The sequence below is a fragment of the Motacilla alba genome, chromosome 1 (genome assembly GCF_015832195.1).
Source record: "Motacilla alba alba isolate MOTALB_02 chromosome 1, Motacilla_alba_V1.0_pri, whole genome shotgun sequence".
Lineage (NCBI taxonomy): Eukaryota > Metazoa > Chordata > Aves > Passeriformes > Motacillidae > Motacilla > Motacilla alba.
Genome location: NC_052016.1, coordinates 69,231,891 through 69,253,618, shown reverse-complemented (window position 1 = coordinate 69,253,618; position 21,728 = coordinate 69,231,891).

Here is a 21,728-nt window from a genome sequence, read left to right as displayed (position 1 = left end):
GGAGCCCAGCATAAATGTCTCTATGCAGACACATGTCGTGTGGGAAATCAAAAAGAAGACTTACAGAATACGCATAGCAATACAACTACCCCGGCCTTTGTGAGAGCAAACCTTGGCATCTTCAACCTGCTCTGCTTATTAGAGTTATTATTATATTAGAGTCTTATTATATGAGATAAATTCCTGGAGGGAAGAGTGGCACCAGAAAGCTGGTTAATATTCAAGGATCACCTCCTCCAAGCTCAGCAGTGATGCATTCCAGTGAAGATAAAGTCAGGCAAAGACACCAAGAGAGCTGTGTGAATCGGCAAGGAGCTCCTGGACAAACTCCAACACAAAAGGGAAGGAGTGGCAGGTAGCCTTGGAGAAAAACAGACTTTTACAAGGGCATGTAATGACAGGACAAGGAGGAAAGGCTTTAAACTGAGAGTGGGTGAAGATGAGATATTAGGAAGAAATTCTTTACTCTGAGGGCAGAGAGGCACTGGCACAGGTTGCCCAAAGAAGTGTGGATGCCCCATCCCTGGAAGTGTCCAAGGCCAGGTTGGATGGGGTTCCGAGCAAACTATTCTAATTAAAGGTGTCCCTGCCTGTGGCAAGGGGATTGGAAAAATATGGCCTTTAGGGTTCATTCCAAACCAAACTATTCTATGATTCAATGATCTTTGGAAGAATCCCAAGTACTGGGTTAAAGCATACTTTAGTACATTTGAATGCTTAAGGTCACTTAGTGTCAAACAAGTAGGGAATTTATTTAAGAAATACCTTGTCAGAAAGTTTCACTTTGATGAAGCATGTTGGAAAGAAAAAAGCACCAACTTTCTGATACTACAGACATGAGCTGAAACCCAGAAAACTCCAGTTCAGTTTTTGTCCCTGGAGACTCATTTGAACTCAGAGAATGTCTATTCCCCTCACAGTGTGATTGCACATGCTAACTACCAAGTTTTAAAAACCCCTGTCTTTCTATTTCTTCCTGGTTCAATGTTTATATTTAATTATATAAAGAATGCTGAGGAGCTTTCCTGGAAGAAATGAGCAGATTTCTATTCTGAATAGTGTATGCCCAAAGGTTTCAGATCCTTTCTCTAGATAGTCAGAAAAAGAACCTGAAATCAGATTGCATCTTTCCATGGCAAGTGCCTTACCTCCTGGCCCAGCCGACCACATCCAATTAATGCACACTGATGGATCATTTTTTCACAGACATTTTCCAGACACATACCATTTGTGTAGTAATAAGGAATAAATCCTAGCTTGTTGCTTTTTCTTCTTCCATAAAATTGTAGGTTTGCTGCTAGGCCAGGACTTATTGTGGTAGCCTTGACCTGTTTGTGATGCTTTTCTAGTGGACAATTATTTACCATCAGTGAAGTTTATCCCATATTAACCTTCAAGATATACACACAAATTAAGTAGGTTTTCCCTAACTTCAGCAGTGAGGATGGTCCTGAAGATGAAGAGATCAAAAGTTGTTTTTGCTTAGTTTTTATAGTGAATCTGTTGGCTGCCTGAACACAGACAATCCCTGTGATTGCACCCTTCATGAATTCACACAAAAAGCATACCGTGAATAGTACACACCTGTCTTTGCCACTCAAACAAGCAAACCCCTTTTGCAGAGTACAAAAGGAAGTTAATTTCCTGAAACCTGTCTAAAATAACCTCAAAAATAGCAATAGTATTTACACTGGAAAAAAAAAATCAGATGTGAATGTCTGCATTGTGAAGCTCTAATCGTTCTCATCTGGGGCTCTGTCTCTTGCTACTTCATTATGACAAAGCAGCCCAAAATTAGAGAAAATTTGGCTCTGTTCATAAGCGTTCATTTCACAGCTTTCAGTGTCTAGCACAGAGTGCTCTTCCAGGGACAAACAACAGGACAGGATTTATCTGACAGATTTAAGGTTAATTTAATTCATGGTAGGTCATAGCTGGCTGGGGTATTTACAACTCAGAAAAGCATGAAAGGATTTCAAAGTCTTATTAGTCCATACTGTTCTTTCCATGCTGCTTTGTAACTCAGCATAGCTGGAACAGATGACCAAGGTTGTCTTCTTAATATTCTGGGTGGTGGAAACAAAAACAAAAGCAATGCTTGTGCAAAGCAGCAGCTTTGGTCTTCCTCATCTGACTGAAATGCTACACATCTATTAGCTGTATTCAGATATTAAAAATCTGCTCATGAGTATGTCTTAAAAGGCTTATTAGTTTGGGTGGTTGACTCAGCTGAAGACATAGTGATTCACATCGTTGTAATTATCTTTTGGAGACAAAACTAAGCAAGCTGAACTGAAGATTTCTGAACGAATTGAAGACCAAAATTAAATGAGGGCTCATTTAAAATAGCGTTTCTTTTGGAACTGAAGAGGATGAGTGAGATTTATGGCAACTAAAATTAAGCATCTACAATGCAAAAGATATGAAAGTTACTTCTGATAAGATTTTCCAGTCAATATTTCTGTTCTATTCCTGAAGTACTCCACTTTTCTCTTTAAATAGGATATACTTTCTGAATTTATGAATGGGCCCTAGGTCTTGAAAATTTTGTAGTGAATTTCCCTTCTCACTCTTCCACTTTTGCTCATACATGCCTGTATAACTCAATGAGTTCCTCCCTGTATTATCTTAAAGATTTTCTCAACATGACTCTGCACTTGCAGCCCAGAAATTCAGTGATATCTTGGGCTGCATCCAAAAGTGCTGTGGCCAAAAGGGCCTCTCTGCTCTGCTGAGATCCCACCTGAGTATTCTGTTCATCTCTGAGACTCTCCAGCTAACAATAACAGGGTCCTGTTGAAGTGAGCCTAGAGGAGGGCCATGAAGACAATTCTCTAGAGAGCTGGAGCAGCTCTGCTTACAAAGACAGAGACAGAGTTGGAGCTGTTCAGCTTGGGGAAGAGAAAGCTCCAAGGAGACCTTATAGCACCTTCCAGTGCCTGAAAGGGGCTGGTACAAGAGAGATGGAAAGGGACTTTTTAGAAGTGCATATAATAATAGAACAAGGGAGAATGGCTTTAATCTGAAAGAATAGATTTAGATCAGATATTAGGATAAGATTTTTTACTGTGAGGATGGTGAAAAACTGGCACAGGATGACCAGAGAAGCTGTAGATTCCCCATCCCTGGAAGTGTTCAAGGACAGCTTGGATGGTGCTTTGAACAGCCTGGTCTAGTGGAAGGTGTTCCTGCCCATGGCAGGGGGCTTGGAACTAGATTATCCATAAGATCTCTTCAATCCATAGCATTCTGCCATTCTATGGTTTTATAAATTATACTTAACCTTTTGCAAATAAGAGCATGAATTACTATAGCAAAAAAAAAAAAAAAATCAGTCACTCTCCATAAAAAGTTGCCAATCTGACAGAAAAAGTTTAAACCATAATTTTTTTTAAAGGAAAAATATTGTTTAGATTTTTCCCAACCTAAATAAAGATGCTTCAATGCAATCAAGATAAAGAAGATAAACAAACAAGATAAAGAGCTACTATTCACTTACTAAGGAAGTGAAGTTTGACACTGAAAGAAAAAGCAAAATAGGATTTAACTCAATAAACCTTAGAAAACTGGGTATGTTCCTAAGTGCATGCTTATAAATCCTTAGCAGAGTTTTTCATATCTGGAAATGTGTCATGTCACCTATGGTCCTGTATGATTGTAGAAAAGAGAAAAGGGCAGAGATACACTCATGCTGAACCCGCTTACCTGCAGTTAAACATCTGCTGTAGGATGAGATTAACTCCAGTCTGTGTCAAGGTTTTTACTGTTAAATAAAACTCTGGGCACTAATCCTAAGTGACATCATGCAGTCCACATCAATACTTCTTAGGGTTTACTCCTTACACAGCAGAGCTGTGCAGGAGAGGTAGAGGTTCAATGCAAAAACAGAAAGCAATTTAAAATTTTAGGGCTGATCAGTACTCAGTCTTCCTCCTTAAACTTCTTTAATTCAGCTGTAAGGAAAAAAATGTTCTATAGGTGCCTGTTTCTCTCCATTGACTGCTACAGAAGGAATGAGGGACACAGATATACAGAAACAGTTATTTTCAATATATGTGTTTAGTGGAATGAGGAGAGATGAATCTCTGTTTCACACTGCTACCACTAGTGCTATCAGCTCATGGAGGCACCAGAAATATCTCTACTGAGTGCAGTATTCGGTAGGAGATAGTCTCATTGTTCTCATTTTAAGATACAAGAATAGGCCTGAGAGTAGAGATTTAATTGCCAATGCACTGTCTTTCAACTGTGAGGGAGTCTGACTTTTATATAATCATCTCTTGAGTAATTCTAGGTCTAAAGAAATTAGCTGCTAATGAAACGCTAACATTACTTCAAAAGAAGTCACAACAGATGATTAAGTAGGTATATGTCTTCACAAATGAGCGGAAATTGTCTCAGGGCTCTTTTAGAAGGGATTAATGTGAATTAAAAGTGTACTGATAGTACATTTAAAAGGCTGGGAATGCATAAATTGTTTATTACAGATCCATCTTTCTCTTTATAGTAATTTAATACTGTATTCATTAGTACTAGGGAATAAAAAATGCTAAAAATTCTGTAAAGCACAATGCAAAAAGCAGTATTTTAACACACTTGCATAGAAAGAAAGCTTAATCTCTGGCTATATGTTTCTTCTTTTACTAGTTAGAGTTACCAACAGGGAATTCAGCAAAACTGTAAATGTTTGTTGTTCAGCTGCCAATATATTTGCTCAGGAATTTGTTGATAGGGTATGTCCTGCATCAGAATGCTGTGAATGACAGAAATTGGGTGTTGTTCAGCTGCATAAATGATATAACTACCTTCTCTTGGATAAGTCTTGACTGCACCACTGCACACTCCTCACAGTGCAGCTTGTATAGAGCTGAGTTCAGTTCTTTCCTGTTCTTGCAGCTTAACCCTGGTAGGCAGCTCAGTTCTACACAGCAAACATTCACCTCCTACCAGTGGCTTGGAGAAGATAATCAGAAGGGTAAAAGTCCAAAACCACATGAGTTGAAATAAAGGTGCTTTAATAGGTAAGGCAATATCCAGTACATCCTCGTTAGCCCCCCACCACCCTTTGCGCTCAGCATGGGTCATTACTGCACTTGTCCTGCTTCCTGTGATGCTCATCCTCCACTCGTTCAGGTGGTTCTTCCTGTAAAATGCATCTCAAATCATGGCTTACAACAATTTAAAGGTATATCCACTACAGTCTTCAACCATGATCCCTTGTGAGTCGCAGTGAACTCTTCCCCTCGCTGCTGCTCCAGCATGACCTCATCTGTAGACTATGATGTCTCAAGGGGTGTACCTGCTCCAGTGTGGCCTTATCCAAGGACCACAGTATCTTCAGTACCCTTTAAAATAGTGCAATGGAGAGAGAGAGAAAATTCTAGTAAGAAATGCAAGTGTTTTGATTCAAACCTCAAGAATCAAAATTAATGTATTAAAACTGAATGTTTGAGTAAATAATCTACAGATATCCCTAGAAACCCTAAAATTATGTGAAGCTACTTATGAGAGTGACTACCTAATTTATATAATTAGGCAGATAATTGTTTGTCTGCCTAAATTTGCACATCTAGACCTTATTTGTCTAATCTGATAATCCCCATATGCTCCCTCAATAAAAAATAAATTGCTCTCATCTTGGGTAGGAATTGTAATTTTTTTCTCAATAATTTAGATGACTGAACTTCACCTGTTAATTGTTTGAATATTCATGTCTGAAGAGTATTTGTTTACACTTATATGCACTGCAGGCAGGATTTGACACTAAGCTGTAAGTGCCAGTGAATCAAGAACCTGCATAAATAATGCCAATATTCTTATTTTCCATTGAAACAAGAAGTGCTTTCTAACCAGTATCTAGGCAATGCTTATGATACATGACATAAATGGCAATCTTGTTCTCGTATTTGTTATACACTTCTCCTAATTTATATCAGGATTTTTAAAAAAGAATAAACCTAGTAACAGCTCAGCTTTCCCTAGGAGAGAAAACTTTTTTTCCATTTGAATAGTAATAGGAGACACTATAAATTTTTTTCTTCAATATTTGATTGCTTCTTCTTGCCTTTTGAAATTGTGATGTTTATTTGTCAGTTATATACATCAATACATAATGATGTGCAGAATAAATTCTATTTGGTTAGCAGTTCCTAGTAGCTTTGATTTATTACTGTATTCATTAACTGTATAGCCTCACATTAGTAATACAATAAAGTTGAAAAGACACCTTCAAAATTCCTTTTACCCTCCAGTTTTTACAGGCAACATCAAAGTATGTCATATATATCAGACACCCTCCACAACTTCTTCAAATTTCTGATCATTTTAGAGTAAGACATAATGTAATTCGTTGTGCCAAAAATTGATTTTTGGAATTGGGACAGTAGTGAGTAGAATAATTCTTGAAGTAACATGCATAAGTAAAATTTTCCATAGATATACCAATGATGGCAAAGATCAGGCACTGATGAACAGAAAAATATCCAATTCAGATAGCTTGCTTGAATATGAAGCCCTTGATCCTCTGCCTAAACCTGGAGAATCAAGAACATCTGCTATAAGCCTGAGCAGGAAGTTTAGGAGAGAAAGAAAACAAGTGTGTTCAGAAACCTAGAAGAGACCTTGCCTGACCTAATGCAGAAATCTTCTTTAGACAATTTCTATCACAAAAGTTCTTGTTTATTTCCACCAACTATACAAGAAGTACAGAAAACTTGCTCAAAAAAAGAGGTATTTATATTGCATACATCTAAAGTGAGCGCAATCAACCCGATCTCAGGCACACAAGCAACACACTGGCCTCTGGACATTTAAAGAAGACTTCATAATCTCAGACTATTACTATATAAATGGATTAATAGAATCCCTCATTCACAGTGATTTTTTCACTCTTTCAGGAGTCATATCACCTCAGAGTCACTGTAAAATTACTCCATAATATGAACCGGAGCATTTAAAAGTGTGGGTAGTTTCCTCCCCAAAGATCTGGAGCCTTTATTTGATAAACTATTGGTTGATTAAGGAAAAGTTCTTCTGCATAGACAACAATAATTCTCAGACTTTTAAAACTGATTTGATAAAATTGTATAAATGTAAATTATTAAGTGAAGTTTCTACTCATAATGAGTACCCCTCATGGTCTAGTTGGAGTTTACACTCAGTTTTGCAATTTAACCTGTCTGAACATTTTCTTTTTGTATTTCTTCAAAGACAACCTTTTCTTGAGGCATTCATAACGAGTGTATATGGATATACGTAACTTATGTGCACAAATATATATGTATGTTATTTGCACCTGTCTTCCCAACTGAACAATTTTGGCTGTTTAGAAAATTGGAGAAAATGAATCCTATCCATTGTTTAAGTTATTGAGAAAAAAATACAACTCTTACCCAGGACACTGGGTATTTTCACTCAGAATTGAATATCTGCATGCAGAGATTATATGAATATGCTGTGCACATATCAAATCCCTTAGAGGTTTATAAATATCATTAGCAAAGATAAACCGCGATTTTGTGATTCAGAAAATGAGAGGCAGTGTGAAAAAGATGTTTGAAAAGCACCAATGACATAGTCAGTAAATCAGAGACCAAATGCTGGGAGTGCTTAAAACTGATGGTGCAGGAAAATAAGCATTGATAGAAAAAGTCTACAACCAAAACATTCTCCCACGGTAGTTTGTAGATTGTGGGCCTTTTCTATCGATTTTTCTGTTTCTTTGCTGTTAAACAGGGACTGAAAGTTTCATTTGTACATCCCATTAGATACTATCTCCAGGTGCCTTTCAAATCAGTATGCCTTCAGAAACACATTCTTCCAAGCTTTCAGGTGCACTGGGGTTTTACAATCTGAACAAAACTCACTTGAAAGGGACATAAGAATGCCAATAGGAATACTTGAAAGGGTCATATGAATACCTGTAAATTTGAGATCTGACAATTGCTGATTATAATTCAGGAGAATTATAATGTTCAGATCTTTTCTGTAAAGCTAGACTGTGGTCTCAACAGTTAGTACGTATATCCAATACAGCATAGATTGGGAATGGTGATCAAAGAAAACACTTTTATACATAAGTTTTTCTTATCTATCTATCTATCTATGTATCTAATCTATCTGTCTGTCTCCTGGGTTTTTTACTTTGACTTCAGCAAATAGAAGCAATAAATTCTGACTTATCTGAAAACTTTAGCTAGAAAATTCCGTCTTAAATGAATCATTGATGTGCTCACATGATGTCAGTCTTATCATAAGGCTGTAAATTTCATTCCATGAATCATGTTGAACTGTTCAAGTAAAAGGAATATAATGCATAACGTTTCCAGGTATTCAAAGCAGCTGTGCTTCTTCACATGAGACAGCTACAAATGATTGCTTATGAGCAGAAAACAGGCCAGCTGTTATTCATGTTAATTGCTAACATCATTCCAAACAACTGATATATTTGAGTAAATCATAATGGTTTTCTGGAAAAATCACTTATGTAAGAACAGGTGAAGTTTCCCTCAGGATAATATTTTAGTCCAGTTTCTCAAGGCTGTACAGTGTACCAGAAGAGTACTAAACTAAGATTGTTTTTTTATCCTGATCTGTTGAATGTCAGTAACAGACTATGCCTCAAAAAAAAAAAAAAAAAAAAAAAAAAAAAAGACAAGAGTTGCCAACATAATTCAGATCATATACACTTTGGGAATATTGTTTTCATAGATACATAAAACATAAAATAATGTTAAAAGCAAATAAAAAACCCACCAATCCCACCCTGTAAATACCAAAGCACTTTTACTATAATTTTGAGATAATTTTATCATTCATCTGGAAAAGATTTCCCTTTCCTACAATTTGTTTATTCAGAGTTTATCTTAGGGGACAGTGCATGGAATCAATGTGCTGTGCAATAACATGATCTAACAGCTGACTGCATGATCTAATTAACACTAACTTGTTATTTCTTTTCTTCTATTTTTGTCATGGTCATTCCTAGTATTTCCACTTGCTGCAGATAAACTCCTCAGAGCAGGATCTGTGGCATCTTCAGTGTTCATGGTTCATCTATTACGTACAGCTGCCAAACCTTATAGGACTTAGCTGTCATTGATTTGAGTAGTGAAAACCAAAAAAGTCCATCTAAGTATCAAATTAAAATAATCAGACATGAGAAAGAATTTTAAAAAAGGGAGAAAAAGAGACATTCATCCATTTTTACCTTGAAGGCACAAAGTCTTCCTATAAACAGATGGAACTGATGCTATAGATACAGTATAAAGCTTTGTTGCTTTTTTCCTTTTCTGGAAAATGATGCATTTGTTCCTACTCTCTTAGTCCATCAGAGAACTTATATCAGAAGAAACCAAATATAAGTGCTTCAGTGCTGGAAGATCTTTGTTAATTCCTTGATAACCAAATGTGGAAGACAGAAAATATTAAGTATTTTAATTTAAAATGTTCCAATGTGCCTTTTTATAGAAAAAGGAATTGCATGGATGTTAAATATTCACACTTCAAAGTAGTTTTGAAAAATTGCCCATCCTAAATTTGTCCTCCACCAAATTTCTATTTTCTAACATTACAACACAGTCCAAGAAATACTTAAGTTTGACTTGTTCTTTTGATATTAATGCAGGCTATAAGAAAACCATGTCAAAGAATCATCAAGTTTATTTTTCAGTCTTGCTACAAGATGACCGCTCTATTGAGACTGTGGTGACCTCACTGTGACTGTTCAATGAGTCTGTCATACTTCACAGTGAAGCTTTTTATTTCATGCTAATCAGCATTCATTATTTGCAATTAAAAACATGTGCTTTTATCATTTCACAAACATTTGATTGTGGCAGCTAATTCAATGCTGGCTTTGTCTTCAGTTTAAAAGACTGTAGACCAATTGAATCAGAGATATTGTGATGACATGAAATTACTATTGCAGATATAGACAGCTATCCTATTGCAATGTTAAGGAATCCATGTAGGTCACACTTTTAAGAGGGTTTAGATCTTGGCACAGTAATGTCATATAGCTCTGCTAATCTACAAACTCTGGTATCTTTCATCTAAGCGTTCTCTAGTGATCCGTCATGCAGATGTTAAACTTTTTATAGTTTTTCAAAGAAAAGCACTCATTCATCTAACAAATGACATCATTATGCTTTGAAAGCATGAAAAAGCTTTATTAAATAATTTCTATATTTTATTTTAAAGAAATCATTAGGAATTTAAAAATATTAGACATCTTTAAAATAGTTCTTTGCTGGGACAATTCATACATGCGATTCTATTTTCTTTGTAGACATTTATGAATTATTTTCTGTGTTTCCATTTCATTTATAAAACTAAATCTTAGGCAGAAAATGTCATTTTCCACTGTCCTTATCTTCTTCACTGTCAGTGGGTGATGCCAGAATGTTTCTAAAATGTTTCAAATTGACACAAGCTCTATTATATTCCTCTTCATCTCTTTGTATTCACATGAATGCAATAATGCCTACAAGGTATTTTAAATTTCAAGATTGTCTGTCAGCTAGTTCAAGTAACCAGTTAGTTTTCCAAATATTACCTTCTGCTTCATTGGATTTGAAGTCCACAATCTCCCTTCTTTCCAATGTTTTACAAGGATACTAGCATGGCTGAAAATCAGTGAAATCTACAATATAGTTTATTCCAATCACAGGAAGAGGCAGCAGGTGGGCATATATTACAGACCAAGGAAATTCCCTGTTTCTGTATTCAGTGTTCATACAGTCAATATCATACCAGTCTGTACTTAGCTGAAAAAAAAATCATCACAAATACAAACATTTGCTTTTAGTTATGAATAAATCTAATGTTGAAACTGGTATACATCACTTGAAATAAAATGCCTATCATTTTGAAAATGCGGATGTTTATTCACATCTTTGTTGTCAGATATGCCGTAAAGGAAAAGCATGTCCTTTGCTAATGAGTTTTTCAGTTTTGTTTTAAAGGCCAACAGAGACCTGGTGCGACAATCCTCTGTGAGCTATAAAAAGCTGTTAGGCGAATACCTGCTTGACACCAAAATTCCAGAATCTTATAAAAATATTCTGCTTCAGCAACACTGAAAGGCATATTTTCACTTCAAAAGAAAATTCAGAATTGCCTTTGTTCTTTTCTACTTTAATGTAACAAACTGTTTTGTCCTAGGGCAAATAAATTAGCAATTAAAGTCACCCAATGAGACCCTGCAAAGTGATTGTTTTGAGGTGGACATAAACTGCTACCCATGAGTCTTTTTTAAACTTCAGCCAATATTTGAGAATAAGTGCCAACTGATAATTATCCAGTTTCATCAGTCCAAATGTTCTTTCAATTAGTTTGTTAAATACTACTAATATTGGCTTAATGTAATCTAATATCTTTTCAATGATTCTCTGAAAACACTGCGTCCAGCAAGATACATCATGAATCCTAACAGCAGTGGAAAAAGTTGCCATCTTTTTTCATTGATATATGTGTTTCACAAGTGGTCCTACAAGATCTTTAATAATATTTAATTTGTGCATAGAACACACACTAATATTTTTTTTGTTAAATTGTTTTCTTAAGAAGAAAATACGGTAAAAAAATAATGTAAGAATAGAGAAAATCATTGGGAAGGGTTAATATATTGGTGTAGGAATACATGAACCACACCATGGTTGCCCTGGCCAAATCATTAAATGAAAGAATTTGAGAGAAACACAGTTTAGGGAAGACACAAATTTATTCACTAAATTTTATTGATTACAAAAACCATTTTCTGACAAAAAAGAGATCTCATAAATATTACTTAATTAACCAAAAATATTTGCATTTTTGCCATTTTTCCCACATTTCTCTCTGCTAGTTGCAAATCAAATGCAAAAATTACCCCAATGGCTGTCCAGAAGATTTTGTTCCATCATTTCAGTTGATGATTCATGCTTTAATGACCCCCATGCTGCATGAATAGGCTTCAGAACTAGCATGGGTCTCTCATCATTATAGAGCGAAATGGCTTTCTTCATCATCTGTGTTGTGTAGGGCAAATAATCACAGATATTCTACTCAGTTCTCTTCATTCCCATAGAACCCTGAGTCAAATTCAAAGTCTTACTTTCATTCTGTAGGGAAGTTCATGTAACCTATCTTTCATCACATTTAATACTCCTTTAGATTCTAAAAAATAATCTAAATCCCGCACTTACCCAATTTAATTTTATATAGCTACGACAGATATTATAGCCATGAGGAAAAAAAAAGAAGACAGAAAAGAGGAAAAAAATAAACCACACACTACTTCAGAGTAAAGAAAAATCAAATTGCACCATAAGGAAAAAATTTGAAACTTAGATGGCATCAAGGAGCTAGCGCGAAAAAAATCTGAGGATCCTGTGAGAAGAAGAATATAATAGTAAAAGAATATTACTAGTAGCTTTTCCATAGAGACAGTGCAATCATAGTGGCACTGCAGATGACAGCTGCTTGGAGACTTCTTCAAGCCTGAAAAATGTCACTGGCAGCAGATTTTCTAACTGCATTGTGTGGACAAGATTGTATCTATTTTATTTTGCTAAGAGTTGATCTGGGAGGAAAGGGCTTGATTTTAAAAGGGTAAATTCTAATAAATTAAGGATATTGGTTGGGACGCAGTGATGAAATTTCTGTGGGTTTCTTGGGCCTTGTATCCTCACTCTTGGGCTGTTTCTGAGTAGAGTGATGAGTTAAAACAGTGTAAGGATCTATATACATGAACTGTACCCCACAATTAAGGGAGTTGGCTTTTTCAAATCTTTTCTGTATCCTGTATCAGAAAGTATTTTCACTTACTGGGCATGCTGGCATACCTGTGACATTCCCAGAGCACAAAGTTCAAAATTTAGTCTGACTACTGAGTCTTCAGGAGTCTATGAAGCAAGAAGCAGCCTTCCTCTGAAGCTATGAATAGTGGTTTGGAAGGCTTTTAACACATGGTGTCCTTTCTGGCCTGATTTTCCAGGAAAAAAAATATTGACTGCCAGATGTTCACTTTGCAGTGCCTGATGTTAAACATATTACTTTTCTCCTTAAAATAAACGTGAGGAAGGGGTCTCTACTCAGGTACAGGCAGGCGAACAGAACATTGTACACAGGAAAGGTAAAGGAGATGGCGAGGAGTCAACAGCAGGAATGAAATGAAATAATTTTATCAGCCCAAAGCTATCCACCCAGGCTAGGCAAGTTAAAAGGCAACACTCAGGCAGATCATCAGCTCATCCAAACATAGTCCCTCAAGCGTAAAGAATAATTTTACATTTGGCCTGTGGGAAGTGAGCTGTTGCAAAAAGGCAAGCAATTCTTTTGAAAATCTATGTAAATGCATTTTAGGTAACTAACTTAGGAAAGAGGAGTCTGGGTCTGAAAGTTACCTGCTGTCCTCTACAGAAAGTGGTGTCTCTAAGGTAAAAAAAGTATTTCCAATGTTTTCCTGTGAGCTTGGATGCTGTTTCAAAAGAGCAACAGACATATATTTAGCCACCTCTTTGTTACTAAACAAACAACAATGATTTGTTTGGTTTTTTTTAACTAAATGACGGCAGAATGGAGAAAGGGTTATCTTTCTGCCTCCAATGTCATCTGTCCATTTCAACTGAGTTTTATAGTAGAAAACATTTTTCACTCCCAGTGAAACCCCTTCCATATCACTGGCAGTTCATAGTTGATAAGCTGATAGCTGCAAAATGTATTAATCCTGGAATTTAATTTTGGGGAAAAATAAAAAAGCCTAATGTAAGTGGCATAGCTTCTTACAGTATATAAAATACAGTTGTTTGTGGTGTCTGGGGATTGGAGTCAAGAGTCCCTTAGGTGTCTTCCAAGCCTTTCTTCTTGAGGAATCACTTTGCTAGCACACAAAGACCCAAAACCTAAATAGGACCTGGTGTCTTCCCATTTCCTAGCCATATCTTGGTTTCTCTTGTCATGTGCATTCTTTCCAGGTAAGCCAGAACCATGTCTGCTGTCCGGAATAAAGTTTTATATTATGAATACATGTTGTCTTGCTTGTTGTTTTCATCTGTGGAAACAAGGGCTCAGATAAAAGAAATTCACAAGACTATCCTATATATTCTCTGTTCTCAAGGTGAAAAAATATTGGAGGTAATACAACCAACAATGTGCTTGGAAAAAGAGCATATTTGACATTGAATAAATTCAGAAAAAAACATTTCCTTTTTCTTTTTTTTCCCCTCACAAAAAAACTCCAAATTTGGTTTACTGGGTAAGTGAAAAACAGATAGGATATTTATTGTCACCACTAAAAAGTGTCTCTTCCACTGATTTTGTTTTCATTACTGTTAGCAAGATCAGGGTATTTTGTAGGCTTTTTTAGGAAAAAAAGGCCTTTATCACATCAGTGAAACCAATAGAAATATTTAATTTTTGTTCTGATTTGTTAGTTACTCTTTCTTTACTTTCTGGGAGTCAAGTACTACATATCTTTCTTCTTTCTATTTGACTAAATTAAAAAAAAAAAAAAAAAAAAATATATATATATATATATATATATATATATATATATATCTATCTTAATCAATTATCTCTTTTTTAAAGTCAAAATCAAAGCTCCATGAATTCTCCTGCCTGGAAGAATTAAATCTCAGTTTACAAAGAATAATTAGCTCCATTCTTTCACACATAAGTGAGATCCCAAAGCATCAATTATCTTCTATGCCCTGAAATATGCTGAAACATCACACATAGAAGTTGTCATTAACACCTCCTGCTGTTGCCGTGAATTGCTTCAGCCCCACCATATGCAGTATGTTAAAGTTTTGATTTAGGATCTACATGAGCAGCACAAGCTTTGAAGACAGCTCCAGAACTCTTGTCTTTAGGCAGCACCCTCATTTAACATTGTTGTATACCATTTACCTTAGAGTATGAACTTCAGTGATTACACTTCTTGGATACTGATAGAGATGGCCTACCATCCACACAAAAATATGTAGGTTTCTCCTTAGATTATGATAAGCTTTCACTTGCGGAGGAAGAAAGTCTGTTTATTTCAGGAAATATAAAAGAACAAAAATTCCTGTTTTAATACAAATTAATATCTTACTATCACAAAGTTTGTTAATAAGAATAAACACTATAAATACAAATCAGGAGCAAATAAACACCAAAATCCTGATTACATGAATATGAAAATATACATATACATATGCATATGCCTGCACACTATCAATCATTCCAGAGTTGCCACAGTACTGGAAGCTAGTCTTAGAATTTCCTGCAAAATACAAGGCAAGTATTCACCGCTACCGCTTGCATTAGCCGCACTCTTTACAGGAGTGGATTTTTTTACTTCAACAACAAAATCACACAATATATAACAGATATATTATATATATAAGATTGCACAAGTGAAAAGAACATGCCTGCTCCTGATGTGTTATGTACCATGTGAAGGGATCTAAGTAGAAAACTAACTTACATCTCTTTATTTAGAAACAAAGAAAACTTTTCTTTCTTTGCACTGGTGCATAGAACAGTGATGTTGGAAGTTGTGTGGAACTAGCCATCTTTGCACAAAATGTTGATGCTAAAGTCATGCAGTTCTAAAATTCCAAACAAATCCCATGGTTTTCTGATCCTTTCCTTGTTGTGTTTTCCTCTTCCAAACATTGCTGCAAGTGTTTTAGCTCTTGACTGTCTCAAAACAGCTGATGTAAATATAAAAATAGGACTCTCTTCCTGTGTCTGCTACTATATTGAAAGTTGCTTCAGGAAAGTCAACAGGGAAAGAGAGATTCCTACTAGGTGATTCACAAGACTCAACTCTGTTCTGAAGAAACAGATGGTTCCAATTAACTCTTTGCGTGTATGATTAAACACACAAGGGCCCTCAATCTCAAATTTTTCTAAATCTGGAAGACATAGTAGAGTTTTCCACACAATCAAGAGGCCTGAAGCAGGTCTAGATATTTTTAGAATGGGAAAAAAATGACGGTGTAGGATTTACGTTTCACTTTTCTGCTTGAAAATATCTCATGGATATATATATATCAATGTGGAGTACATTTTCACATAATGCGGCCAATAAGGAATAAAATATCACTGTAAGGGTCATGCATTGCAAAACTGTCTCCAACTTAGACACGAGTATTTCCAAGGTGACATTGGCCAAAAATACTGAACATCAGTCTGAAAGGTATTTGGGCTCTTAGCTGGCACTTAAGAGGGATTTAAAAGTCTTTATAATTGTAAGCATCTGGGCATTAATGAATTAGAGATTAAAATTTTAAAGTAACTTAGATAATTAAAAGCCCAGGTTGAATTGAAATGTAATTAGTCTGAGGTTCCAAAGGGCCATATTTTTGAAGCTATTAAAATATTTTGTATTGTGGCTTATCGGTTAGTGAGATTTCTAAGTGAATAGAGGTGTAAATGTATGCGAATATACTGTAATACCAATCTAATTTTCACTTCTGAAAATGCACCTGTGTCCTATATTAATAGAACACTTTTGAAAATATTCTTAGCAAGCTAGTCAGAAGTTGTGTTGTTCAGCAATAAATGCCTATCCTCTGCAGCTTTAGAATACTGATTCTTTAACCTTTATATTCAAATATTCTGTTTATGTTTTTCCTATGACAAAAATGTTTTAAAATTCTAAAAGGAAATATCACAACTTCAAAAGAAAAATGTTTGGGTCTGGTAAAGTGCACACTGCTACAAAGGGAGTTGGTGAAGTGTAACTGCAATTATTTGTAAAATTCGTTGTGATCTCATTTAAAAGAGGCTATAGAATTGCACATAGTGATGATGTTGTTGACAACGATCATTATTGATTCTGATAGCTATTTTTGTTTTCATATAAATTGCACTGTTTACAAGGTCTATGAAGTGGGCCTCCTAATAAATTTCTTCTCTTGTATTCAGGCAAATTTTTTGGTGAAAGCTACATGTGACATAGTCCTTCAAACTTACTCAGCTGCTGTCTCCAGTAAAAAGCATGCAGTCCTTGGAGAAATCAGAAACTAAACTAAATGTGCTGTTTTATTTAAGATGATAAAGACCAGAAAACATTCTTTTTGTTCCCCACAGAATTTATGACATTTTCATGACAACATCTGCTTTTTCATCCTACAAATGACTGAATCATTTAAATGTTCATTAGTCAATGAAGAGAATGCTCACAGAAGAAAAATGCTCCAGTTCTTTAATCATCTCTGCAGCCCTCTCCTGTACCTGTTCCAGGAGCTTCATGTCTCTCCTGTACTGAGGAGCCCAGAACTGGACACAGCACTCAAGATGTGGCCTCACTAGGGCTCAGTAGAGAGGCACCCTCAACCTGCTGGCAATGCTTTTCAAAATGCAGCCCAAGATACCACCAATCTTGGATCAAAGAAAAATACAGTTTAACATATTTTCACACTGCTTTTCACAGGAACTATCTGTCATCTTACTCTAAGGTTTGAAAAACACTATGTTGCAACAGCAAAAGTAGGTGTGCATTAAAGAATCAAAGCTTCTTTATAGCTCACAAATAATTTTGATTTTATCTTTATTTTCATTTATGTAATTATACACATTGCTTCAGGTATGATACAGTTTTCTCAAAAACCAGAAGACAGGCTTATATGTCAAGAAAAATACCCAAAACGTTTGCTTTTGAAACTTCATAGAAAAATGTTTGGTGACGATACATTCAGTTGACTGTAGTCCACAGCTTCAAGGAAAATGTGAAAAGTGTCTATAGACAGCCGGAGTAACTTAAAAAAAAAAAAAAGTTACAGAAAGGGCTAATACTTCAAAGAGATTCAGCATCCTTCTCCTTCACTCAATTTCCTGCAACATTTACTAATTTTTTTGAAGCAGAGTAAGGCATATTTGTCACAACCACAAAGTGTCCAAGGACCAGGAAAAGCAAAACAAGGGCAATGCTTCCCCTGACTGCAGTCTCACATCTAAGCTTTGCAAGCTAAGTGTGCCTCATTCTCTCTTCCTGGTCCACCTGGTCTGGTACTCTGCAAGATTAGTACCTGCAGATGAAAAATAGATAGAAGAAAAACATCTTTATATCAAAGAATCAATGGTTTGACTACTTGCATGAAAAAGAGGATATATACATTAAATTTCTCCTCCTGCTTCTAGGAATTTCTGTACTACTGTAACCAGAAGGCAGTAGGTATTTAGCATAAGGCTGAGCTTTTTATGATCTAATCAAACAGTCATCAATTCAGACAGAAAATTTGTACCATCTCATGGTGTGGGCATTGAGGTGAGCAAGCATGAAGTTTATAATTATCTATTCTATCACATAGTTTCAGTTTCAGAAAAATTTTTCTCAATTTTTCCCCTGCTTCTCGTTTCTCTCCTTCATTGTGCTGTCCAGCAAGGATAAGCTTTCAGAGGAGAAACAGAAAATATCTTAATATCAAATAATATTTTAAGTCTCTATCTCAATTGCATGAAGCAGGAAATGAGTGAAAAGGTGTAATGGGACTGATCTTTCTCAAATATCTCTTCTGTCTCAATACTAGATTTTAAACTATGTGGAAAAGTAAAAAACTAAGTTAGAAGTAAATATATTAGTCCCCCGCAACGTTCTGAAAGAAAGGGCAGAAAGGAGGCCAAGGAAGAACGGAAAATTTTCTTATGAGAGTGTAAAAAGCTAGGTACTTTTTAAATAGACACTGAATTGTGCAATTATTCTAGGGATAATGTACGTATTTTCCTAGCACTTCTCACTGGATAATGCAACTGGAGCCATAATTTTTTTTTGGTATCCTTTCAAAGCTGAGACAACTCAGAGGTCAAGCTGTAGAACCCACCTGGTCATGAAATACATGAACCACATCTTTTAAAGGGTACCATAGCACTCAGCACTGATCCAGTCCTATATTGTCAACACTGCATTTTCCTTGAGAAGGAAATCAGACATGAAAATCATAGAATAAAGATAATGCATTATGTATTTAAAGTAAATTGAAATAATGTAGATGACAGAAATTCAGCTTTCGCCTAAGAGAAGAATCATCAGCCTATAAATCATGGGTTCTTCAGGGCAAAATGAGAAGCTGCCTTTGATTGCCTGTGATCAAGACCTATTTAATGTGAACTGGAGGAAACAGTCCACATTGCAATACACTGGAATGGAAGAGATATACAAAGACAAGCTCCTTGTCACTGAAAGACAAAAGAACAAAGGCAATTATTATTAAATATCTGTGATACCATGATAAAGATTGGGTTCTGCAAATAAGAAAGAGACTGGTAAATGAAAAATACAGGACAACACAGAACTCTCAACAAATGACCTGATGTTGAGAATTAATCAAATAAGAGAAAACATTTTGTAAAACCAAATGTTTAAATGCAATAAAACCTTGTCCACAAATATACCCAGCAATCACATTTTTTTTCTAATTCATGTATCTTTACCAAACTGGATTGTTACACTCATATGATATTCATAGCTATTATTATGAGCTGTCATGGCCACAAAAACCTAAGTATTCAATGCACTGGAATTTTCTATTCAGTGATCCAGTTAAAAATACCTTGAGTCCTGAGTTATTCAGTAAATTATATATGAACTATTCACTATTGAACATGACTTTGCAAGTGGCACCTACCATGGAAGGCATGATTTTCAGTATTATCTCCATGTAGACCTCCCCCATCTGAAGTGTTGATGCTGCAAATGGATGGAGAAAATTCCCAAAGGATAAAAAAGAGTTGTTCATATAGCAAATGCTAATAATAACTATAAACTACTGCGTAAGTAAAAGTACTTTTAGAAAATAATGAAATCAAAGTAAACAAAAATGATAGACAATTTTTTATTCCTAAAATATACATAAATATTAACATGTTTTATCACTGCCTTAGTTAAACAGACTCTGATATTAAAATATAATAATAATTCTTAGCAAGAATTAATTAAAAAGCTTTTCAGGGCAGGAGAATAATATGAACTAGAATTATTATCTGTGCTGGTTTTGGCCAGGGTAGAGTTGTCTTTCTACACAGTGGCTGGTATGGGGCTTTGTTTTGGATTTCTGCTGAACATAGGGCTGATAATATAGAGATGTTTTTGTTATTGCTGAGCAGGGCTTGCACAAAGCCAAGGCCTTTTCTACTTTTCCTACTGGCAAGGAAGTTGGGGGTGCCTGAAAGGTTGAGAGGGGACAAAGCCAGGACAGGTGACCCAAACTGACCAAAGGAAGAAGAGGGGAACATTTGGAGTATAGCTGCTGTCTTTCCAAGTCAACATTATGTGAGATGGTGACTGTTCTCCTGGAGATGGCTGAACACCTGCCTGCCCATGGGAAGAACTGAACCAATTCCTTGTTTTATTTTGCTTGTGTATGCTGCTTTTGGCTTTCTTATTAAATTGTCTTCATCTCAAACCACGATTTTTCTGGCTTTTGCACTTCTGATTCTCTCTCCAGTTCTGCTGGTGGGGCAGTGAGCGAGTGGCTGTGTTGGGCTTGATAGCTAGCTGCAGTTAAAGCCACAACAGCAGCTAAAACAATCTTTAAGAAGTGGAGAACAAAAATACAAGAACCAAAGCGTGAAATTTTCTATAAGTAACCTAAAAAAAAGGCTGAAATTCAAAATAAATTGTATTTAGGGGAAGGAAAAATAGAAATATATATAGGTATCCAGTTGAATTCTCAAAGTATTAATGTAAAACATTATTTGTGTTAGAAATTGGTACAGTAAAAATCAGTGTCCTTAAATGACAAGCAGAAAAAAAAAGGGGGGGGGGAGGGGGAATTACGGAAGAGAGAATAAAGAAGCAAAAAGCAGAAAGAAAAGGAACTAAAAGAAACAGAAAAAAAAATAGACAAATACTCTAGATAGTAAAACCATCCCTGACAGCAAAAGTAACTGCTACTAATTTAAATTACATTTATGTCTGCATGATTATTAAATATCACCCATATAACATATCATGAAAAACAAGCATGGCATCAGTTTATCTCACTGAAGAGGAATATTTGCACCCCACAGATACCTCTCTGATATAACTTGATATGTGCAGAATGTGCTCAAGAAAGAGCCTTGGCCTCATGTTTCTACGTGGGTTAGAGCAAACTTTCAATTGCTATTTTGCCAGAAGAAGAGTTCAGTGAGAGCGTTTATCACTGTATTCATCAAAATAGCCAATACTACAGCAAGAAAAACCTGTACATCCAAACTACTTTGCCACAGCTAGGGTCCTTCAGCAGTACAAACTGAGATATTATGCTGAAGATTTATGAGGAAAACATTATGCAATACATTTCTGGACCTTTTAAAAACATTATGCAAAAATTAGATGTGTAAAAGAGGAAGAGTGTGAATTTCAATCTCTGTATTGAAATATGACTCGACATTTGGGAAAAGAAAAAGGAAATAAAAGACTGTTTCAAACTAAATCTATGCTACTATAACCAACCATTGTTAACTGTAGTAAATTGGAATGACATCCTTATCTTTATTCTTGCTCTTCCTTTCTGAGAGCATTTGTAGAAGGAATGTCTGGAGCACTGAATATTGATATAAATCAAGATTCAAAGTCATGTTGCTATATATTTAAGCATGTAAACTATCACATATATCTGGCTTCAGATATGTATGCCTTAGCATGGTTCAAGAAAAAGCAATTCTGAGAAATTATTTGTGTTTTTTAAAAGCTTACCTACACATTTGATTTCAATATTTTAGCACATGTTAAAATGAGCTATTTTACAGAGGTAGCTGAGGGAGTTACAAGT